This window comes from Balaenoptera ricei, chromosome 9 (genome assembly GCF_028023285.1).
Source record: "Balaenoptera ricei isolate mBalRic1 chromosome 9, mBalRic1.hap2, whole genome shotgun sequence".
Lineage (NCBI taxonomy): Eukaryota > Metazoa > Chordata > Mammalia > Artiodactyla > Balaenopteridae > Balaenoptera > Balaenoptera ricei.
In genome coordinates, this window is record NC_082647.1 from 61,954,804 (window position 1) to 61,980,307 (window position 25,504).

The 25,504-nt window shown below is 44.0% G+C and overlaps 1 protein-coding gene across 1 annotated transcript in view; it reads right to left on the reverse strand.

The window, feature by feature from the left end:
* The window catches only part of ASNS (asparagine synthetase (glutamine-hydrolyzing)), a 138,380-nt gene that overhangs the window by 62,842 nt on the left and 50,034 nt on the right, over positions 1–25,504 (reverse strand). Inside the window, exon 3 of the mRNA XM_059932801.1 lies at positions 6,811–6,943. The gene's annotated coding sequence lies outside the window, so the exon portion shown is untranslated. The remainder of the gene's footprint in view (positions 1–6,810; positions 6,944–25,504) is intronic.

The following is a 25,504-nucleotide window of genomic DNA, read 5'->3' on the forward strand; positions in this document are numbered from 1 at the left end:
CACCCTTTGCTATATTCCCAGCATTCAAATAGGCCTAGCAGAAATCCCATCTAGTAAACTGCCCAGCCCAGGAAAAACTCCAATCTGAAAACTTGGCAGCAACAGGCCCAGTTCAGGCAGCAGAAGAATGCTTTTCCTTGGCAGCCCTACTGGCATCTATCTGGGGGAAGTCCTGAAATGGGAAGAGCCTAGAGGGCTTCTCTAGGGAAAGTTTATACAGCTGGGAAGCAAAAGCAGGCCTCTAGTCCTCCCTGCCACCCTAAAAAGACCACTGCTGTCCATGTATGGCTGCAAATCCAGTTCATAGGGCTACCATGACACTACATCCATAATGAGTCTCGTCTCAACAGCACCCCTTGACTCCTACCTGCAGGCAGCCTAAGTATGCTGTGATGGTTAAATTTTATTTGTCAACTTGGCTAAGCCATGACAGCCAGTTTGATCAAACATTAGTCTGGAGGTTGACTGAAAGAATTTTGTAGGTGTGATTAATTTCTACAATCAGTTGACTTTAAGTAAAGCAGATTACCCTTGGCAATGTGGGTGGGCCTCAGCCTATTAGCTGAAGGCCTTAGAAGCAAAAACAGGTTTCTGGAGAAGAATTCTTCCTCAAGACTCAAGATAGAGGTCCTACCTGAGTTTCCAGCATGTTAGTCTACCCCACTGATTTCAGACTTGTCATCCCCCACACAATTGCATGAGCCAGTTCCTTAAAAATAAATCTCTTTACATATAATTACACACAATCTCCTATTGGTTCTGTTTCTCTAGAGAAACTGATACAGGTATGTTCCACCATTCCCAGTCTCAGAGGCCCCAGGAAAACATGACTATGGCCTTCATTTTAGCCAGTTCTTCAGCTACATTCAACCTAACTGAACTTGAGCTAACCAGCCCCCTAGGCTTATACTTCCAGATTGCAAGTATATCCCTACGATTATGTGTCTGCCCAATGCCCAACTGCCGTCAGGTGCTCTTTTGCACACTCTTTAGACAGGGAGCTGATTACATAGCTCAGCTACCTATCCAGCCCCCACGGAACATGCCTAGAGCCAATCTCCACCTTCCTTCACACAGAACACCCTATACCCCCAAAGTACACTTTTCCTCTGCCATCTCCCAGCACCCTTTTCCTCCTGGAACCACTGGCACAATCCAATGCTTAGCAAACTTCCTGGCATATGGAGGTGCTCACGAAAAATCTAATGAAGGAAAGGTTGACATTTAGCAAGCTCAGGAGCTCCAAGAGTATTTTTGAGAGCTCTTCTGGTGGACCAAGGAAAGTAAGAAAGTCCATCCACCCCCTCCCTCAAGTGGTAGATCACTGGCATCTCAGTGGAATGCTATACCGTCAGGGTCAACTCCTCCTCACCTGACTGTACTCACTGGAGCACAGGTCAAGGTTCACCTCCAGGCAAACTGTTCCTGCTAAAGGGAGAGGAGTCTTAACCAAGAACAGGTAAATTGCCAAGTACAACCGTATCTTGTCTCGGTCATCATGTCCCCTGCTCCAGCCTCCTTAGTACCAGCCATATTTGATCTACATACACAAGCATTCTGGGTTTTGCCTCCTGTTTGGTCTGCCCTCTCCACCCAGCTTTGTTCTCTCATAAGCTCTCAATTTGAGATTCTGGACTCTGGAATCAGAGATATACATTTTAGAATCCTGGCTTTATCACTTACAAGCTGGGTGACATTAAATCTCAGTTCCTTCACCTGTCAGGTGGAAGCCATCTAACAACTTTCCGGGACTGCTGTGGGTTTAGAAGTAATCAGAGAATTAGTGAGATCTAGCAGAGCATCTGGCACACAGTAGGAGCTTTTAAAATGTCAGCCATTACGGAGCTCCCTGGTGGCCTAGTGGTTAGGATTCTGGGCTTCCACTGCCATGGCCTGGGTTCAATCCCCAGTCAGGGAACTGAGATCCCACAAGCTGCATGGCATGGCCAAAAAACAATGTCAGCCATTGTTATTATCATTGTGGGACGAAAGTTAATATTTGACATCCAGGCGCCACCACAATTATTTTTGTAAAAAAAGACATCTTACACCTGGGCCAGGATAGCCTGCAAACCCTTCCAGACTGGAGAACCTAAGCAGAAGACTTCCCAACTACTCCCATAAGTCTGCAACAAACTTAAGACAGGAAATATTAAAAACTATTTAAAGTTCTTATTTTTTGAAATTTCAATTTTCTTAGCCATTTACAATCTTTGCGCTTCACTCTTCCATATGTGAAAGGAGCTGGTTTGTCAGCTTCCCCTAATGGTAGCTCACAAAAATAACTTTTCATGAGAAGTCTATAGAAAATTGAATTAAGTCCTATGATTCTCAGCTCTAAATGCACATCATAAGTAACCCCTGTACAGCTTTGTAAAATGTTCTCACACTGGATCTCCAAGAAAGAATTCCACTTCTATGGGTCTCTGTGTGGCCTGGATGATTGCATCTTTTAAAAGCTCCCTTGGAGATTCTGATGACCAACCAAGCTTGAACACCACTGACTTACTCTCTGATTATAGATAACTCAAAACTGTACAGAGAGTTGTGATGCAGAAGTAGATGCGGACTTGCACCACGGGGGCTGCGGGCAGCCCTCAGCTGTTCTCAGCCTGCTCTCTGTTCCCCCCCCCCGCCCCCCCCCCGCCCCAGGCTCCTCTGCATTCTGCTTGGCTGGATACATTAGTTCAGACTGCAAGTTACCCAACTCCTGCAGGGTTCCAGCAGGGCTTCAAAGGGGTGGAGCCCCTGCTGCGCTAGACAGATGCTACCTCAGACCAGCACTCCAGAGGAAAAGGGGGATGGGTAGGAGGGAGCCATGTATAGAATAGAAGCAAGGAGCAGAGAAAAGGGAGAGGGTGAGGGGTAAAGCTGTATTTATGCACCCGGCTGTCAGAAAAGAAGTGTGACCAAGTAAAAGGGGTTTCCGCAGAGAATAACAAGCCCCTCCCAGCCATTCAGAGGTTGCCTTGCTTGCTGCACTGTACATAATGCTGCTTCTGCTTCTGTTCACATCTCTTTTAGAGAAAATTATTGCCTAGCATTGTTACATTCCCCTGCATCTTATTCCTGTCCCCACTCCGTGACTGTACATTATCGGTAGGTTCCCTCTCCTCCTATTCTCATATCTGGTAGCAGCATGCAGTGGTTAGCTGGCACAGATTTGTTGCTCCACAGATTTGTGTTGCATTAATGAATGGCGAGCTGGTAGACTGCCCTCCCCACACGTACACACACAGTGCCCCAGACTCTAGATGCCATTCTACTTTGTCCCCAAGCAGAATGCATCCCTCCTTCCTCCGGGTCTGCAGCATTTGGCACTTCACTTATGGTTACTCCAGTCTAATCTGTCCTGTAGATCTTGGGTTACGTCTGTGTCACTGCTGCCAGGCTGTGAGCACCTCAGGTAAATGGGTTGCTTTGTCCACCAACTCCCGGCACAGCACTGACATTAAGTAGGCTCTTGAACATTTGCTACCTCCAAGCCAATTTTCTATCTCCATATTATTTCACTGTCATCTGGTTTCTTCATCACTTGGAATAAAATCAATGAAGGGGAAGAAACACTGGGTAGGATCCTGGTCATACAGCTGCAGACAACCTATAAGACTTCTTGAGTTTCCATATCTGTCCACCAAGTGGACTGAATCAGCTCCAAGGACACCCAGAGATTGAAGCACTAAACATATAGAAGATATCTGGAAGCATGGCACTGGGGAAAGCAAATGAACCTGTATAAATTCCCTGCAGATCAACCTTACTTCATAGAAACCTCACCATTACTTTGAAATGTGTATTTTATTCCCATTTGAAGAACAAAAAAGAGAGTCTCAGAGCTTTGATTTGTTTAAGGTCAGAGAGAATGCCTAGGACTGGAACTCAAACCTGTCTGAACCCACAGCCCACTCTCTCCACACACTGCTTCACCAGTGGGAGACTGACCACACGAGACAGTGTCTTGGGGATGGTGCTGAAGAACCACAGCTTCATTAGAATGGAAAATAGTTTTCATCCTCCTTTTTATCACAGACTGTAATAGAAGACAGAGTTTCACAGTATGACATCCTTATATTACTAAATCATGTCCTTTCCCAACTCTGCCTTTATTCCCCTTTTGGAGTCATTTAAAAAAGCTAGGGGCATTTAAAATTTTTATTTGAATTATTGAGAATGAAGATAAAATCATTCCCAGCTTTTTATAGGCCTTAGGGCTTGTATTCCTACACCATCCTACCTCCACCATCCTACCTTACAATTTCCCCCTTCTACTCCCCCCAATATACACAGAAAACCAAATTTATCAGTCCAAGTACACCCCTGAACTTAGAGTCCGTATCCTTCTACTAACTTTGGCTGAGAAAGTTTCTTGAAATAAACTCTGAAACCTGGAAGACATATTTCATGAGAATCTAATCTAGTTGGTTTCCCGATATTTATAATATGAGAATACCTTTCCTACCAAATATAAAAATGCATCTCCACCTGATAAGAGTTGTGCTTTTTAAAGTATCCATTGATTGAGAAAATAGTCAAAATGATAAAAAGTCAAAATGAATTCAGTCGACTTTGGAAATGTTTATATTTTCTGCATCTATATGGCATCTATAATCCATCTGAAAAGTAATCACTTGTATATGTGTGAAAAATAGCTGACTGCAAGACAGGCCAGGCCAGTCATCAAGGGCCTTGGGCAGCATACCAAGGAGATTCATATTTATTTTGCAGGCAAAATGGAGTCAAAAGTTTTAAAGCAAACTGACAGGACCAGATTGATTTTTTTTTCAGAAGATAATTTTGGCAGCAGTATAGAGAGCCAATTGTGAAATGGGAAGAACAGTGGCAAGAGTTCAGGAAGGAAGTGGAAAATGACATTGGAGCCACAGTGATGCAGAGATACCTCTGACCCCAACATTGGGGGACTTGGTAAGTAAACAGGTACGGGCAGTGCAGGAGATGGAGGGCCCAAGATGTCTCAAGATTCAGAAACTTTTGGAGACTGTTACCTCGAAAAGAATAAGGAATACCAGAGGAGGTGCATACTTTTTGGATGGGGTTGGGGGTTGGAATTGGTGGAATGGTTGGTGAGATTGAATGGATTTATATGTATTAAGTTTGAAATGATAGGGTACATTCGGGTACTGTCTCTCCTGCATGCCACTGGATATTAAAGTCTGATCATTAGGAGATCTGAGCTGGATCTTTAGGCAGCAGTAAATCGTAGTTGTTATGACAATAGCTTACAAGTCAGACAGACCTTGGTTCAAATCCACTTACTAACTGGCTTGAGCAAAATCCTGAACTTTACTGAGCCTTAGTTTCCTCATTGGGAAAATTGGGATAATTAATACCCACAACAAGGGTTTCTTACAAAAGACTGCAGGGTGGGCTTCCCTGGTGGTGCAGTAGTTGAGAATCTGCCTGCCAATGCAGGGGACACGGGTTCGAGCCCTGGTCCGGGAAGATCCCACATGCCGCGGAGCAACTGGGCCCGTGAGCCACAACTACTGAGCCTGCGCGTCTGGAGCCTGTGCTCCGCAACAAGAGAGGCCGCGATAGTGAGAGGCCCACGCACCGCGATGAAGAGTGGCCCCCGCTTGCCGCAACTGGAGAAAGCCCTCGCACAGAAACGAAGACCCAACACAGCCAGAAATAAATAATAAAAATAAATTTAAAAAAAAAAAAAAAAAAAAAAAAAAAAAAAAAAAAAAGACTGCAGGGTTTTTTAAAATTAAAGACTATATATATTAGTAACTCACATGGCATATAATAGCTGCTCTACAAATAGCAGGTGCTGTTATGTAGATTGCAAGCCACCAGAGTAAGTGGTACCATCTCCTGATATAGTGAAATTTATCTTTCTTGGAGAGCAAAAGAGAGAAAAATAAAAGGCAGGACCCTGGGGATGCCACACTAGAGAAACAACCAAAGGAAGGGCAGGCAAAAAAGGCTGAGAAGACAAGAAGGAAATCAGGAAAAGAGGGTGACCTGGCTGTCACTGGAGGAAAGAGCTTCAACAAGCAGAAGGTGGGTCCAATTCTTGAAGCTATGGACCAATCATTAATCTTGAATTAATAAGGAAACCATAATGCCCTGAAGAGTGACGTGAGGATAATGGCAGTACCCACTGGGGCAGTATTCAAGCACTCCTAGAGCTATGAAAGGTGAATTATCAAAACCATTATATAATTACAAGAGAGAGAACATAATCTGGACTAAAAATGAGAGCATAATTTAAAATGAGAGCATAATCTGTTTTAAAAATGAGAGCATTGACATTGCCAAAAAAATGATGCATCTATTTGACATACCTGGAGCAATTAAATGTCTACTGCTAAAGTTTCCACTACAGGTGCAAGAAAAGTAATCCTTGTGATTTACTATGCCGTATTCCTGTTACTTAATATTGTACATCAACTATACTTCAGTAAAAATAAATAAAAAGTCAAAAAAAAGAAATAACCTTATCAAGAGTAAAGAGCCTGTTTTACTCAAAAAAAGGAATCAAAATTTCAAGTTAAAGAAAATTGTCCAAACAAAAAAATGTGCAAGTACTCATCTATCACTCATCTGAAAAATCCAATCCATCGACAACTGCCGTTAGCTCTATTTCCAAAATCAATTCCAAATTCAACCCCTTCTATGGTGACTTTCTACTTTGTTAATTTAGCTAAATTGGAGCTTTATTTCCAAGAATTCCTGTGGGTTACATTTTGACGTAAGAAATTTGCAGGAGATTTCACTCTCCAAAGCAAAGCGGCAGCCATTAAAGTCTAAAGGTCAGTACAGGGTGCCCTGCGGCAGTTCACTTACGTTGTTACAGTTTGACTTGTTGGTTCACCTTCTTGGAGCAGGGCAGCAGCTGGGCCCAGAGCTTCTCCAGCTCCCTCCAAGTCTCCTCTTCTGTCCTCTCCACGTCCTGGATCAGGTACTAGGGGAAGGTCACCTGCGACATTAAGTTGGAGGCACTGAGAGAGAGATGTAATCCCAATTTGTCCCCAGTCTCCCCTGCTTCACGTTCAGCTTTTCTTCTCAACTCCTGGACCTACTGACTTCAGTGTCCTCAGGCCTCCACTAGACAGAGAGGCACCAGCTTTCCAGAGACTTCTCTATCTCCTCCCACAATTGTGTAAGGTCTAAATCCTATAATAAATCCCATATTCCATATTATTCACAGTGGTTTTTTTCCCCTGATTGAACCCTGACTGATATAGAAATTGAAACTAAAAGTGATTCCAGGGAACAGAAACTTAGGGATGGTTGTCTAAATTAGCTTTGGGTTATCTGGAGCTGATTTCCTGATACAGTTAAAGAGACAAGACTAAAGGAGACAGTGGTAGTTTATGACATGCAGAAGATTTAGTTGAAGTATCACCTGGAGACATCTGTAATCAAGTGTCAACAGAAGGCAAGGATTTGAGTGAACTAACTGCTATCAAGGACGATTTTAGTGAAAATAAAAAAGTTTGGGAGTGAATGAGTGCTTCTAAGTGCACTAAAGAATGTGGGGGGGGGGGGGGGAAGAAACTGATGAGCTTAAGGATTTATAACTGTCCTGAAAGATAAGGATATCCTGGACCACAAGACCAAGATTTCTGAAAACCAAACATGAATTTAATCCTTTGAGTGGCTGAATTACAACACAAGTTGAATTCTCAACTTTGCAGGGTTTCTTATGTTAAGGTTAGGACACAGATTGAGAAGGAATACGAATTAAAATTTGCGATAGGAATATGGGAGCAGATTCCCATGAAGCTGGGGACCTTGAACCCCTAAATTCTACTGATCCTCAAGTCTCAGCAAGCCCCAGGAGGTAAGCTATGAAGTGTGACTCACAGGAGGTCAATACACACCTCGAGAATTGCAATATTTTGTCAGTAAACATTGACAGAACCTCAGTAATGTGCAAGGGAATGGATCTTAAATTGTATTGGACCAGGGAAGAAGAAATATATTGTTGGACCCTCTGAAATTAGTTCATTTAAGTGCACAAAGCAGAGATTCTGAAATCAGTGTGTTAGCTCAAGGGGCTGCAAATGGCCCTAAACCTGGAGTTAAAGGTACTTTACACTAAATGAACTTGAAGTTTCATAAGCTTCTTGGTATACTGATGAAGAGATCCAAAGGCTTTGGAAAAATGACATGCTTAAGTGGATTTATTATGCAATACTTGTTCAGATACCTCTAACTATGTCTCCCAGAATGGTCCAGCGGATATACCTTACACTAATGCTTTGAGAAATGCATTGGGGAAGGAAGCCCAGCTTCCATAAAGAGCGCTACGGCGGCTGTTCTCTAAAGGTTAGAGATGAGAGGGGGAAATGCTGCCATCAAACTGGGGTCTCTGAATTCAATGGGGAGAATGAGATCCTGGCCTGGCAGGAGCCAATTGGTAGCATTTAATCACAGAAGACAAGGAAGATATGGTTACCACAATGGGCAGCAGAGCTGAAAGTCAACAGAAGAGTCTGACCCATGGAGACCTTTGACTTTCGATAGTTGATCGTGATGTCCCTAGAACTGAAATACGTGATCACCCTACTAATGTCCAACTTGATTAGTATGAGTAGTGTGGCGAAAAGAAGTCATACCTGATTCAGCAATAAAGAATTGTGGACCCTCAACCAACTGCCAGACTTAAGCCAGCTCATGGGCCCAAAGCCCCTTGAAAGAAAGGAAGACAGGGTCTCCTCAAGGAACACTCCTACTAGGCAACGAAAAATGTACACTCTAAGTCTTCCTTCCAGCCAGAGTGGTCTTCAACTTAGGGCAATTTTACCATCCGAAGGGTAGCTGTCAACGTCTGGAGACATTTTGGATCGTCACAACAGGGTAGAGACTAGGGATGCTACTAAACATCTTACAATGTACAGGACAGTCCCCCAGTGACAAAGAATTATGTAGCCCAAAATGTCAAGAGTGCTAAGGTTAAGAAATCCTGCTTTTCCCAAGAGACCTGTGACCACTGAGTTCCAACAGCAGAAAGTGGGTCGACATCATCACAATTTGCAGTGATTCTGGAGGACCAGGGCTAAACATTAAGCTTGGGATTGGCATAGATGATAAATCAGAGTCACAGCACAGACTGAAGAGTGGTGTGCGGACGGTGCTCAGGCACCCCTAGAACTCTGAAAGTTTAATTATCCAAAACGTTACATAACTGCAAGAGGGAGAAAGTAATCTGGATTAAAAATAGAATATAATTAAACATAGTAACAAACTAAAATTTGTGTTTAAAGTAAAAATGTCAACTGATCCTTTTTCACTTACCAAATCCAATTCATCAGCAATGATGAATTGCAGCAATCAACTGCAATCCAAAAATCAATCCTAAACCCAACTCTTCCCGTCTCTCCCACTTCTGCTACACCCTCGTTGAAGCCACTACTAGCATGTCTCTCCTAGAAAAGCCACTTTAACAGCCTCTTTACTTCCTCCCTTGTTCCTGGAGAATCGATTCTTGATACGCTGCTGCCAAGTGGTCCTCTTACAATGTAAATTACTCATGACACTCCTGAGCATCACAGAGAGTACAGCTGAGGAGGTGAGATCATAGGGTGGGGGATGAAAGTGGGAACTCTTTCCTACCTTGAAGGAAAGCCCAGAGGTATGAGTAAAGAAAACACTGACCCAGTTTTGCTCTGCTTGATGGAGCAAATATGGAAGGTCTCCCTGGTTTTCCTGCATCCATTCCTGGTCTTGCCACCCTTCCACACACACTCTCACAAATTACCCTTCAAAGCAGCAGAGTGATCTATTCAAACCATAAATCAGGTTGCTCAGCATAAAACAAACACCCACAAGGAGCCTTCTGGAACCAGCGCCTAATCCAAGTAGTCCAGAGTGGGGCCTGAGGGTCTTACAGCATTTCATCTCTCCAGGTGATTCTAATGTGTAGCCAAGGCTGAGACCCACTGGCCTACAGCTGTGCTTCTCAAAACTCTAATGTGCACATAAATCACCTGAGAGGCTTGTGAACTTTACTTTCTGACCCCACAGGGCTGGGTGGGGCCTAAGATGCTACATTTCTAACAAGCTCCCCATGTGGTGCTGATGCTGCCGCCTGAGGACCACGCTCTGAGTAGCCAAAGCCTGGGAGGGTAAATCATTGCTCCCCTCTACCCAAATCACCCTTGCTCATAAATGCTTGAAATCATATTTTTCACCCTCTTCCCGCCCTCCAGTTTCTCAGCCTCCTAGACCCACCAATAACTCTGCAGCCAGCCAGCTCAGGACAGAATCTGTGGACAAAAGAATGACAGAATGATGATGTCCACTACGGGAAACACTATATTTCTTCCCACTGTACAGTAAGGCTTCCTTCCAGGTAAAATTAAGCAAAATTCAGCCCTGCTATGTCCCACTGGAGACTGGATCTTCAGAGGGACAGGTTAAAACCTAATCACAGTACCCTCCTCTCTCTCATATGCATCTAGAGCAGTGTTTCTCAACCTTGTAATTATTATCACCTCCCTAAGGAGCATTGTTAGACTTTTTTTTTTAATAAATTTATTTTATTTATTTGTTTATTTTTGGCTGGGTTGGGTCTTCGTTGCTGTGCGCGGGCTTTCTCTAGTTGTGGCCAGCAGGGGCTACTCTTCTTTGTGGTGCATGGGCTTCTCATTGCGGTGGCTTCTCTTGTTGTGGAGCACGGACTCTAGGTGCACCAGCTTCAGTAGTTGTGGCGCACGGGCTCTAGAGCGCAAGCTCAGTAGTTGCGGCGCACGGGCTTAGTTGCTCTACGGCATGTGGGATCTTCCCAGACCAGAGCTCGAACTCGTGTCCCCTGCATTGGCAGGCGGATTCTTAACCACTGAGCCACCAGGGAAGTCCCTAGACATTTTTTTTCTGATTGCACCCCCCTCCCGCATGAAATGTTAACACCACACATACTCTGGCCCTTCGCAGGGACACAAAACATTGTAGTACCTGTGTTTTTTGCTGCCCCCTTGTGGACAATATCACCCTCAAGGAGTGCAGAATCTGAGAGCTTCCATTCACTCATTCCAACCACCCAGCTCCCAGGCCTGGTGTGTAGACCACACACTTCTACACTTTTCCCCAGCCTGACCCTTCCAGCCCAAGTTATAAGTTAGAGAGGACACCATTTTTAGAATGCAAGGCAAGTGTTTGATAAATGGTCATAACTGGCCATGATTTGGGGGTTGCTCTCCAGAGCTTCATACCTCAGTTGAGATCAGATCCTTAGCACCTGGCTCCAGTTGCACCTTGATAGTCTTGTATACCAAGCCAAATGAAGATTAGATGTCTGTCATCAGGCCACAGGGCAGCAAGGAGAAAGACACATCTTCCCTGGAGCATGTACCTGAGAACCAGGAGATCCTAAAGCAGTCCAGGGAGTATTATTGGAGTGGGATAGGGAGCTGAGAGGGACTTACCAGCACAAGCAAATCTACAGCCTGCAGCCAAGGCCACTGCTATCGATTCATAGTCCTGACCTAGTCTCTTCACCTCAACACTACCCTTGATGTCTACCTCCTGGGCAAGAATAGGTCTGGGCAACCCAGAAGTGCCACCCCACTCCTCTTCTCAAATGCCCCTGGAAACTCTGACTAGAGGCCCATTTCCAGCAACATGCCCAGCCTCCCTCACCATATGGACCCTAACTTGTTTCCAGAAATGCCCTCCCCCACCCCACCAAACAGTACTGGCCACCACTCTCCTACTTATCAAAGAGATTCTCCATCTTCGCAGACTATCCATCACCTAGACTGTAACCTTCACTGCCAGGGCATACCCCTACTTTGCAGAGTACCATTCAAGCTGGGTACATTGTTCTTCTCCTGTCAAGTCCAGCCACAACCAGAAAGAGTAAATCAGCCCTTTTGCCTTCTACTCTACAGACATCATGGCTGCCATCCTCCAAAGAAAACAGCCTCCCCACTCTCAAAAGTACAATTTCCTCTTCGACCAACTCTCAGGTCTCCACCTCTCCTAGACACCCTGACATAATCCAGTGCTTAGCATGGTGATTTAAAAAGTCCTAGATGAATACCTGTTGCCTGTGTCTCCACTGCGGGCATCAGAAACACCCACTCCCCAGAGTATCTGACTCTGTTACTAGGGGCAGTGTGACCTTCCTACAGGTGATGTTGCCTCCCTCAGCCTCAACTCCTGCACCTGTCATATGGCAGTGAAAGCAATACCTCTAGGGATAATTATAGAGGATTAGACACCCAGCAGAGAGCCTGGCTCCCACTTGGGACCTCTCTAGTGAGAGACTGACCTGAAAAGATGGTCATCCTGGTGATGCTGCCTGAAGAACAGGTGGTTTCCCTGGGAGGGGAAATCGTTTCCAGTCTCCTTTTTTATTTCATGATACAACTGAGGACCAAGTTGTATCATATTACAGTACAGACTTATTACTAAAGAATTATTATTATGTTTTCCTGACCTTAACCCCTTCCCATAGTTGATTCCACCATCAAGGCCAAAGGCTTCTTAAAGATTCTACCACCTAACAAAAATATCGTATAAAATATTTAGTACTGGGCTTCCCTGGTGGCGCAGTGGTTGGGAGTCTGCCTGCCGATGCAGGGGACGCGGGTTCGAGCCCTGGTCTGGGAAGATCCCACATGCCGCGGAGCAACTCGGCCCGTGAGCCACAATAACTGAGCCTGCGCGTCTGGAGCCTGTGCTCCGCAACAAGAGAGGCCGCGATAGTGAGAGGCCCGCGCACCGCGATGAAGAGTGGCCCCTGCTTGCCACAACTAGAGAAAGCCCTCGCACAGAAACGAAGACCCAACAAAGCCATACATACATACATACATACATACATAAAAAGAATGTAAGCAGACAAGAATAGCGTTAAAAAAAAAAAATAGGAAAAAATAAATAAATAAATAAATATTAAAAAAAAAAAATTTAGTACTTCAACAAACAACCAAAATTTAATATTTTATAAGTAAATAATTTCTAGCCATTTCCATCATTTCAGCTTGTTTCTTGCAAAGGAGAAAGGTAATGTCTTACAATTTTCCTGTTAAATAGGGATATAAAATGAAATTTTAAATTAAAATTCTATCAAAAATGCATTTGATATTGTCATGGTTCTCAGCCCTGATGAGTCCTCAAAATCCACCTGCAGAGCATTTTAAACATAAAGATGCCTGTTGGAGTCATAGCAAATGTGCTGCAAAGAACATCTTATACTTATCTTTTGGGGCACATATATATCTGACTCTGTAGAGTGTATATCTGAGAATAGAATTGCTAAATCATAGGAGATGCATGTGATCAGCTTTTGTAGATCTACCAAAGAGTTCCTAAAGCAGTTGTACAAATTAATACTCACATCAACAGTGTGTGAGAATCCTCACTGTTCTGTATTCTCACCATCACTTGGTACTCTGTCCTTTTTATTTTAGCCATTTCAGTGATTGTTTTAAGTTCCATATCCTGAACCACTCATGACATTGAGCGTGTGTTTATTGGTCATTTGTATATTTTCTTTTGAGATGTGTCAAGTATTTTTTCTGAGTTGGCTTTTTACTTGTTAATACGTAATATATATATTATATTCACGGTACAAGTCTTTTGTTTTAATGTGTATGTATTGAGAATATCTTTCTTGCCATCTCATTCTCTTAATGGTGACTTTTGTTGAATAGAAGTTCTTAATTTTAATAGATCTTAATTATCAGTTGTTAACTGTCATCAATAGTAAAATGGGTAAATAAACTGAGGTTTATCCACAGAATGAAATACTATACAGCAGTGAGTATGAATAAATCAGAACTATTTACAACAATATGGATGAACCTCACACAACACTGAGGAAAAGAAGCTAGACACAAAAGTATATATTGTTTTAGTTTTTTTTTTTTTTTAATTCCAAAAGCAAACTAATCCATGATGTTAGGATATTGACAACTTTGGCTGGGCTGTAATAACTGGAAAGGGGTACAAATGGCTCTCTTGAGCCGCTGGCGGTAATTTGTTTCTTGATCTGAGCGCTGGTTACCCAAGTTTGCTCAGTTCGTGAAAGTTCACATTATTGACATGATATGTTTACTTTGATAAAAAGTTATGAAAGTAGAGGTTCATATGCCTGAGCTCCAACTCCAGAGGGCCTGGATGTCCATGTTTCCTAGTGACTCAGATCCGCAGCCAGGGCCGAGGAACTTTAATCAATACTCTGGTCGTAAATATCTGCAGATATATGGACTAGAAGCCCCATTTCTTGAAAAATGTCTAGTTTGTTAGACACACTTAAATGGTGGGATTATAGGAACTTCCCTAGTGGTCCAGTGGGTAAGACTCTGGGCTCCCAATGCAGGGGGCCCAGGTTCGATCCCTGTTTGGGGAACTCGATCCCGCATGACGCAACCAAGAGTCCACATGCCGCAATTAAAGCCACAACTAAGACCCTGCAGAGCTGAAATCATTAATTAATTAATTAATATTAAAACTAAATAAATAAATGTTGGGATTATAGTTATTTTTTCCTGTTTCATTGCCACCTAAATTACAATGTTGTTTTGTGCAGTTATTAAAATCCTGTGAATTACACTTCTCCGTTGTCTCATTCAGTTTTTTAAATTGTTGTTTTGATTCTCTGGAAAGAAATATTTGCTTGTAAGTCTAGAAATGTGGTGAGAGGGAGGAGGGACAGAAGCTATGAGAAGTTGAGAAGATAAACATGATCCTCATGGTGCTGGCTTTCCTCCGTCTTGTGCTACTCTGATTAGTTCCAGCCCATAGCCAAGCATCCTCACCTGACCAGGTGTGGGGGGAGAGTGGCGATGTACACCTCTCAGAAGGCAGGGTCCAAAGTTAATGGGGTTCTGCAAATTGTTGAACAGAGTGAGGTCCTGAAGAACAGGAAAGACAGGCAGCTGCAGCTGCCAGGCACAGGTCTCTCCTGGGCTTTCTCTCTGCCTTCTCATGCCCTGTGTCTGGCAGTTTGAAAGCAGACTAGTCATTCATCATTTTTTGCAAGGGCCTATGAAAAGGGGTATGGACTCTGATGCTGCTAGACAGATTCTAGTTTAGATCAGAGCCCGAGGAGTGGGGAAGGATATGCAAGAGAGGGATGACATGTTAACACTATATTTGTGAGCCTGGAAGGAAATGTGAGTCTGGGTAATGGTGATACTGGCTAATGGGGTCAGTTTTGCAGAGACAAAGAGCCCCCATTCCAAGTCATTTGGTGGTTGACTGGTTTTCACACTTTAAAAAGCCTTCCTTCTTATTCCCAGGCAAAACGAATCCTTCCCTCCTCTATGCTTCTGCTGCACTTGGCGCTTGTGTATATCCCAGCTAACCAGCAGCATCTCCTGGGAACTTTTAGACCTGCACATCCTTAGAACCCAAACGTACTGAATTAGAAACTCTGAGTACAGGGCCCAGTGATCTGGAGTTTAATGAGCCCTCCAGGTGATCCTAATGCAGGCTAGAGTGGTTCTCAAACTCTAGGAGTGCCTGTTCCTTTAGGTGAAGGGCACCTGTACAGTACACCCTGTAGGACTTGGAAATCAATGGAATGTAGGAAGGCAGAGAAGTATTAAAAGATGAAGATGTTTCTAGTTTTGAAGACTGGATTAGTTGCACCATGAGGCCAAATAAGGAACACAAGGACAGGAGATATTTCAGTTTGTTATTATTTGTTTTGTGGGATTCATAGAAGGTAAGGAGCAAGTGATAAGTTTGGTTTTATGCCTGTTTCCAGATGTGCGAGCTCCATGCATGTGTGTTTCACTAAGTGGCTCAAAGTATAGATCTGGAAATGTGAGGTCTGAGCTGGGGCTACGGACAGCAGGAAGTGCTGGTTATAACAACAGCTGAGGAGCCGCATGGGCCTGGTTTTAAATCCAAGCTCTCCACTTTTAATTCTTTGAGCTTCGGTAAGTTCTTACACCTTCCTGAGCCTTTGCTCCCTCATCTGACAATTAGAATAATCATACCTACCCACAGAGTTCAGGGAAGGATTGAATGAGACAACATGTTTAACTCAATTAGCAAAGTTCCTGGCTCATAGAAATGGCTGGTGCTGCTACTTTATAGATTTGTGAGACTGCAGAATATAGATGGGAAATGCAGGCAATGGAGTGGAGCTGGTCACCCAGGTTGTGCAAGAGAGAAAAAGCAAGACTGAGCCTGGGGACGCCAACATGTGGAGGGGGCCAAGCAGGAGCAGCAAAGAGATCAACGAGAAGGCACAGGTTGAGAGGCAGGAAGAGGAGCAGAAGAGAGTGGCCTGGGGGGTCAACGGATGAAGGAATTAGATCAACAACTGCACCTATTGCAGCAATTAGGCAGGACTGGAACTAAGAATTAGCCATTTTATTTGACGATGAGAAAGTCAGTGGTGACCTGGAAAACAGCAATGTCAATGGAAGTGTGATGGGAGACGCAGAGCCCTCCAGCCACATCAAGCAATCCTTATGCTCTAAGTTTAGTCATTAAAATAGATCCATAGTTGGAAGAGAGAAAGGGAGTGTAATCCACCTTAAAAATGGGAGGAGCCTAATTAATGGCATTAGTACCTGTAAAGGAATAATTTTGCTCAGATCAAAAACCTAGGAATCAATATTTGTTTCTTTCCTTCGCATCTCACATCTGAGTCATCAATTACTTGTATTGGACCGATCACCAAAATAAATCTGGAATCCATCCACCTCTTTGCTCCACTGCTGCCACACCAGTCCAAGCTACCCTCATCTCTCTTCCCCAGGCAAATGCAATAGCTATAACTTCTTTCCTCTCTTGCCTCTCCAGGTGCCTCCCTACCCCTGCCCTCTTCCCAGCTGCCTCAGAGATTTTGTAACATATAAATCAATCACAGTAGTCTCTCTGTCAAACCCTCCAGAGGCTTCTCACCATACTTAGCAAATAATCAAAACAACTCACCTTGGTGGGCAAAGCCCCACTGATCTGTTCCCGCTTCCCCTCTGACCCTATACAGTCCAATATGGTAGCCACCAGCCGCATGTGGCCATTGAGCATTTGAAATGCTGGTAATAGTAAAAAAAAAAAAAAAAAAAAAAAAAAAAATTATTTAATATTTCTTTAACAATTTTTACACATATTTATATTCATAGAGCCAGATGTGACTAATGTGATTGAAAAACTGAATTTTAGGTTTTATTTAATTTATATTATCTTAAATTTAAATAGCCACATGTGGCTAGTGGTTACCATAGTGTACAGCACAGAGGTAGAGCACGTCCTTCATCACAGTAAGTTCTACTGGACTGCGCTGCTCTGGCCTGATCTCCTGCTACGTTCCCCCTTGCTTACTGGATTTCAGCATCGCTGGCTGACCTGCTCCTCACTCACATTAAGCTCCTTCTCCCCTGAGGGTTGCTGCACAGATTGTTCTCTCTGTCTAGACTTCATTGCTCGTTGATCTTCACACGACAGCCTTCAGCCTTGTCTCAGCTTCAACGTCACCTCCTCAGAAAGGCCTTTTCTTTCCACCCAAATGAAAGTTTCCCTATTATGTTATCGTCAAAGCATTTCTGGCTAGGTAAAAACATTTTCCATATGGGTTGTTGACTTGTTTATTGCCCGTATCCCCTTTTAGGATGTTATTTCCCCAAGGGCAGGAACCTTGGCCCTTTAGTGTAGGTGGAGGACTTAAGCTTTAAAAAATAAGAGGCAAGGTTGCTGAATGTGAGCCTGCTGGGGGTAAAGGGATTTGAGAATCCAGGAAACCTAGTAAGGAACTGGTGAAGAGGATTTAATTACAGCTAAGGGGGCCACTGGGCATCACTGAGGATCCAGAAGGGAGTAGACGTCATCAACAGTTTGCAGTACAATCTGTAGTGTGATTTTTCTCCAATAAGAGGAAGAGCCCAGATATGCTTATCACAATTAACCCTCACAACAACCTTTGAGGTGTGCTGAAGTGTCCCCACTTTACAAGTTATTAAAAGCAGAGAGATTAAGGACCCTACCTAAGACCATGAAGCTAATAAGTAGAGAAGCTAGGATTTGGACCCTGGCATTCAGAACCCAGAGCCAGCGTTCTTAGCCACATCACCATACTGCCCCCCTCCTTATTAGAGCTGCGCATAGTGGGTATTTCATTAAAAATGTGATAAATGTCCATTGCAGGGCTCCATGATTTCCCATCCCTTCCAAAATGGTAAACCAGGCATAATAAACAAGATGAGACAGATAACAATACCATTTGAATAAATTTATATAAGTCAAACTTTTGCACACAAACAATACACGTAACGCAAGGATGCACACAAAAAATAGACATTAAATACTTTAGAATGGTTAAATAAAAGAAAATTAGAACAGAAATAGAGTTACAGATATAGAAGACAAACTTATGGTTACCAGGGGGTAAGAGGGGGGAGGGATAAATTGGAAGATTGGGATTGACATAAACACACTACTATATATAAAATATCAATAGATAACTAATAAGGACCTACTGTATAGCACAGGGAACTCTACTCAATAGTCTGTAATGGCCTATATGGGAAAAGAACCTAAAAAAGAGTGAATATATGTATATGGATAACAGATTCACTTTGCTGTACACCTGAAACTAACACAACATTGTAAATCAACTAACCTCCCATAAAAATTTTAAAAAAAGAAATCAGGGAAAAACAGGGAATAGATAAATAAAACAAGAGAAGAGCCTTGCATGGACATATAATGATAACATGCCGCGAACTGAGAAACAGAACTGGGCACTCTGCCCTGAGGCCAGGGAGACCACGGGCTGCCCAGCCCATCTCTCCAGCTGTGAGGACCAGGGTCAGAAGCTTCCCTCCTCCCCTCAGAGGTCTCCCACCATTCTAACCTCATAGAGCTTGGGGTGACATGGGGAAGGCTTCAATTCATACAGAACTGCTTATAAATATTAAAAAAATTTTTTTACTATTACTAGCATTTGTCACTCAAAAATATGAATGTGTATCAATTTTAGGTGAGGCAAAAAATGGACCTTCAAATCAAAAGCCTATAAATAAAAATACTATATACTTTGGTGGTTCTCATCTTTAGAATAACTCAAATACACTTCAGTATATTAGGAATCCACAGCACTAAAGCATGGCCCAGGGATCCAAAGTGCGTGTGTGTGTGTGTGTGTGTGTGTGTGTGTGTGTGTGTTAAAAGCAACCCCGAGATGATTTGCATGACCAGTCTCACTTGGGAAGCATTGCATTGCCACTGAATGACTACCAGTTTCCTAGTCAGACATATAAGGGAGGGACATTCCAAGCACGGACAATGACAATGCAGCATGGGAAGTCCTGGTAAGTTCTGGAAAAAGTCATCTACTAGAGCTCTGGTTTGTGGAGATCGGTGGTAGAAGCAGATGTGATGGGGTCAGACTCCAGAGGTTCTAGGAAGCAGGGCTGAGAGCGCTACACTTCACCCTGGAGACATCAGGGGCGGCACAGGCTTAAAGCAGGAGGTGGCCCGATCGGGTGTGCTGGTTGGAGGCGTGACTCTGGCAGCCAAGTCCAGTGGACTGCAGGGCGGAGGGACTGGCACATGTGCTAAGTTAGAAGAGGGAAGGCAGCCACGTGGACTTGCTGCCTCTAACAGGTGAGGGAGATGCAGGATAATGCTTAAGTTCCCGTCCTCACAGATCGGGTGGAAGGTGGTTCCTTTCTCCATGTACAAACTGTACACAGATAAGGTCAGGAGGAATAGGGCTAAGCCACCCTGGGAATTAATCAACCTCTTCCTTTTTTGAGTCATGTAAACCAGAATGTGGATGTTTAAACTGTTGTGTTCATTTCATTCTGACTCTACCCCTAGGCTGGAAGCCTGGGAGGAAGGAATAACAATTGTAGTTTATTTATTCCAAACACAAATGCTGTGTACAAGTAGCTCAGCTTGCTCAGTGTCTTGTGTTTGATAATTTAATTTAGTCTTCTGGCTCCCTGGGTGTAAGTTTGGTGTAATTGCTTAGCAAATCTGCCACCTCTTTAAGTCTTGAATCATCCTGGTAAGTATCACTGACCTACCAGACTATATCGCTGGTCATGCTGGTTTTGAGCATCTATATCCCTTTATGTTTTAGTACTTTCTCCCTTCTACCCAGATCATTCCCTTCTCATCTGCCTTGTTAGACTCTTTTTTCTCTGCCTCAGTCTTGCTGGATATTATAAAAGTAAAAGTTATCATTTCTTATATAAAGTACTGTTCTAATAAGCATGTTACAGTTCAGCTCAGCATCTTCCACAGCGGTGGCTGGGGAAGTCCTGCTGGGAAGATGCACAATAATCCAGCAAAGAGATAAGACATGGACAAGGGGGAGTCAGGAAATGAGCAAAAGGGAAGAGGCCCAAGGATTCACATGGAGACTGCAAATAAATGCATTGAGGGGAGAGACAAAAGATATTTAAAAAATTGGAAATCACTATTCAAGAAAGAAGATGTGACAAAACAGAAGATTAAACAATAATCACTGGGAGCAGAGATGCGGGTCAAGCAGATATTTTCACTCAATTCTAGTAGAGTAGAAACAGGCATCATTGCTGAAAACTTGAAAAGATTTAAAAAGAAACAGCTTCTTACTGTAGCAATTCCACCTAAGTTAACCTCTGTGAAGAATTCTATCTGGCTCAGTGACACATATGAGATTTCAGAGAAGTTGCTCCCTGCTCTTAAGTTTAGGGTCCCAAACTGTCTGGCCTCCCCTGCTGAGAATCCTACCTCCTCCTGATAATAGCAGGACAAACCAATAGAGCATTTAATTCACATTAGATGCAAAAAAATGCAAAGTCCAGAGTAGAGCAATGGAAGAAGGAAAATGCAATCAATGAGGGTTGATGCCATTAGGGTTAACATCAGATTCACAGAACTTTGTCCAAATCTAGCATCATTTTTTGCTACCTCTTATTTAAAAGGTTTTGATTTATGCACTCTTTCCTCATCTAGGGTATGGATTTTCACAGGCATATACTGTGTTATATTTAATCTTTGTATCCCTAGTAATGGATGGTGTACCTAGCACAGAAAAGGCACTGAACACATATCTGATAAAGGAATGTGGTTATTTTCTTGACAAAATAATAATAATCAAAACTCTCAACTAGAAAAAAAATTCATTCTGAGAATCATCACCTTAGAGACTTAAAGAATTTGGGAGTCTGTACTCTGTGTTCTTACCCCTTAAAACAGAGTGAGCCCACCCAAGTATCCTACTACATCTGGCCTGTAAGATCCAGTTGCAGAGAAAAATTATTCCAGAAAATTTCCCTGGTACACTCCCCACTTACACCAGATCCACTACTTTTGCTGCTACACCCGTCTCTCCAGACTCATGGCTCGGTACCTCTGACATTGATAGGTGCTCTGCGCTCCTTCAGGTTTGATGACTGACAAAATTTCCTCTCTGGTTCATGAAACCTCTGCTTTCCACCTGGCTCTTGTGCCTGCTCGCCCCCCAGTGATTTTGATTTTATTAGGCTCCAGAAATATCCTCAGGATAATCAAATCAACCCTCAGAGTGCTAAGTCAACTTAGCAATGAATACACCATGAATTGAATTAATAGAGACACCTGTGTTCACTTGGGTCGATGACATTGGCATTGCTGTTCATAGCAATCACCTGGGGAAATCTAAAACTCTTGACTCCTGGTTACCATCTCCATCGATTGTGATGTGATTGGTCTGTGGTGACGCCTGGGCATCAGAACTTTTAAAAATTTCCAGGTGATTCCTATGTAAAGTTTTCAAATCACTGCTTTAGGTTGAAAACCAAACTGGTACCATTTTTCCCCCCACACTGCAGAGAATAGACATTACTAAATGAAAATGAAACAACTTCTTAGCATTGTGTCCTAGTCTCTTGTCTGAGTATATCATAGCATCTATATAAGGGTCACTAGATGAATGTAGGTTGGCTTAGGTGACATGTTAAAAACCACCCTGCAAGTAAAATGAGATATGTTGGCTGAATAGGTTTCAGACTTGTTAAAACAAATAAATAATTCCAAAATGTTAATGCCATGAGGATTGATTCTTCTCTCTAAACTGAGAAGCAGGGGTGAATGTTCTCCCCACTTCCGATCTTAACTGAAGGCTGAAAGCTATCTGTCCCCTCAGGATGTGGGCCAGGATTCCCCACCCCGCAGAATTAAGAAGGGTTGGCATTCTCTGACTGGCCCCTCCCACCTGCCCAGGATTGGCTATTTTCAGAGATGTTATCTGGAGAGATAGGGGCCTTAGCTCTTAACTGAGGGGACAAATGCCAACCTCTGGGTCTGACTCATGCCTAAGACATGCAGAGGGTGTCCTCAGAAGCATGCAGGGCTCCTTCTTCAGCTGTTCTTTAAACAGCTGACAGGGAAGCCCACCTTCCAGACACAACAGCTGAGGAAGCATTTGGACTCCGCTTCCATTCCTAAGACTCCAGAGATAAGGGCATGGCCCAGCCCTGGGTGCTGGCATCTTCAGCCTTAACTCCTGTGTGCTGTTTGTCCCTCTCTCTAGACCAGAAGGGCCGGCTCATACTTGGTGCCAAAACCAAAAAGCTTCGATTTCTGGGAGAAAAGGGGAGCAGGTCATTAAATTGAACAGAATGGTTAACAGTGGCGTGAAAACTATACTATGTGCAGTTTAAATAAGCTGCACGTGTATGGTCTTCTTTCATTAGGCCCATTATTCTAGTTCTCTTTGGAAGCTTCTCTGAATCTCCCACCTGGGGAGGCCTGTCTTAGGATGGAGCTGGGAGAAGAGTGATCACTAGCTGTCCACAACTCGCTCCATCCCTGACATGAGATTCCAAGTGGATTCTGCCACAGCCCAGATAGGATAGCCCCTACAGGGGGTGGCGCTGTCATTTAAGAAGACTCCTGGCTCTTCTCTCTTGACACATTTGGAGATACATTGTGATCACCTGTCTACTTGCTGGTGGGAGAGAGAAGGGAGAGGACATCCATTACTGGCTGGAGCTACAGCTTGAACAGAATCAGAGCCGGGCAGAAAGAAGCAGGCATGCCGGGAAGGCCGACATATTCTCTACTGACAGGACTATGTTGTAGAGGGGCGAGAGAAAGCTCACAGCGGGACTTGTGTGGACTCAGGAGAGGGTCAGCATGTGAACAGCACACTACTCCGTATCTTGAACAATAGGTCCCAGCCCGCCTTGTCTGTGGAGATAGCGATGAACTGGTCTCCTTGGCAACGGAGGCGCGCTGGCTCCGCAGGGCTAGCAGGCAGGCGTCTGCAAACCTGGAAGGAGTGCATTGCTCCTGCCTCTTGTGAACACCCACACCATCCAGATACGTGTCCTCCCACTCCTCTTCATTGCTGTCTGTCATCTACTGCCTTCGAATCACTCTGAACCACTGAGTGAAACCCCCTCCACTCCAAATCCTGAGAGATTCCAGCCTCTATGAAGATAGCCAGTGAGCAATTTTACTTCTCAGTTCCTGATTGTCCTCTGCTGCACTGCATTTCAGTCCCCTAACCCAAGGCGCTTGTCCTGGATCTTAATATCCTGGAGGTGCCCCAACTCAGAAATTCTAAACTCCAATCATCTGTTCTCAGATCACCTCCTACACACTTTCTGCTCTACCTTCATACTCACTGCATCTGTTCACAAAAAAAACCCTCTAATTCCTCAACCCGTTCTCTCCTCACAGTCTAGCAGGACCTTCTTGGCCTCGTCTGCCACTACGCAGCCCAGGCCCCTTTGCTCTGAATTACTGTCTCACCAGAAAAGTCAAAACCCTCAATCAACGCTACAAGCTACCTTCTCTGATTGTAAACTCTGGCATTGCTGCTGCCATGCAGGATGGCACAACGCGACAACACAATCATTTCTAGTTTGCAACCTCAGCTGAGCCCTCAGCAGTGTTTGTCAACCTTTCTATTTGTTTTTGACCAGCTTCATCCCATCTTCTCAATGGCTCTCAGTTGATTGCTTCACTTCTTACTTTATCCACCAACCTGGCATCAGCAGCAGCACAGTCAACATGCTACCTCATTTTACTCGTGCACGCTACAAACTTGTTCTCCACCTCTGCTCAGCTCTTGCCTTGGTGGGCAAGGTCTTCCTCCCCCCACCATCACCAAGGGCCTTGCCCCATCTCCCTCCTCCTCCCTCTGGAAGTGGCCTCATCAATCTTTCTCTTGTTTTTCTTTACCTTCTCTGTCTCCCTCTCTGCTGACCCCTCCCTGTGTCTACAAAACTGTCGGCTTTCCTCTCAGTCCTACCCCCTGACCCAGTGTACCCCATCTAGGGTTTGGCAAGCTAGGGTCCACAGGAAGCCTATCTTTGTGAATAAAATTTGACTGGAATATAGCCATGCTTATTTGTTTATATATTGCCTACAGCTGCTTTTGTGCTGAACAGCAAGTAGTTGAGTAGTTGTGACAGAGATCACATGGCTCACAAAGCCAAAAACTGCTCTATGGCCCTTTGTAGAAAAGATTGTGGGCTCCTCCATACTCACCACCCACTTCCTTCCCTCCTGGCCACTCCTCAATCCATGGTAACTGCGATGTTGTTTCTGTGTCTTACCACCTTCCTAACCTTCCCTTCCTCAGGTCACTGAGGTGACTCACTATTTCCTAATTCAAAGGCGGGGGGAGATTTTCTCATTCCTTAGTCACTCCTCTGCTGCACTGGACATTTGGAGATCACACTGTTCTTGAAATTCTAGAGAAAGATCCCAAATGCAAATGCCCAGAGGAGCCAGGCAGGCTGTGTCAATGAATGAAATGGCCACATTAAGATATGCGCGTGGGGGGACCTGGAGAGCCTGTCCCCACGGCAAAAGGGGAGCCCCTGCGCTGCTGTGAGGAATCTAGGCCCTACATAGCCAAATATTCCAGTGTTTCATGGGAAGCTAAAAATGCAGATTTTATGAGGCATCGCTCAACTCTTAAAAGGTGGGAACTATTTAAAAAATATTACAAACCCTGAGGAGCCGAACAAAATGAAACTTTTGGCCAATTTGGCCTAATGGCTGTGGATTAGTCCCCCTGGTTCCATGACTGAACTTTCTTGGTTCCTTTGGGGAATCCTGATTTTTGCTGCTGGAGGTTCCCTTGAGCCAGCCTGCCTCTGCCTTCTCAGATGTTCATCCCCAGCCCATGGGTCTTTTCTTGCTACACAGTTTCTCAGGTGAAATCCCAAATCTATCTCTCACTCTATCCTACGCACCTGCTTCTGACTCGCATCTCCATATGGGAAATGAACTGCTCCACCCGGAAATCCCACAGATAACTTCAAAATCCACATCAGCCCTTCCCCATCTTCAACCCCTACCCTTTGCCAAGCCAATGCCTACTCCGAAATTAAGACTCAGGTTCCCCCCAACCCAGCTGTCCTCCTCTCCATCTTTCCAATAGGATTGAGGTGCCTCTCTCTGTGTCTTCAGAATATTTTGGTAACTATACTTTGTACAAAGTATTATAATTACCTGTCTCCGTGTCTGTCTTACGCACCTAGAGAATAGCCCCTCAGTGGGCAGGGACTGTCACATTAATCTTTGTATTCCCAGCTTCTAGCAGAGTGCTGACACGTAGTAGGTTCCTAATAAATGTTTG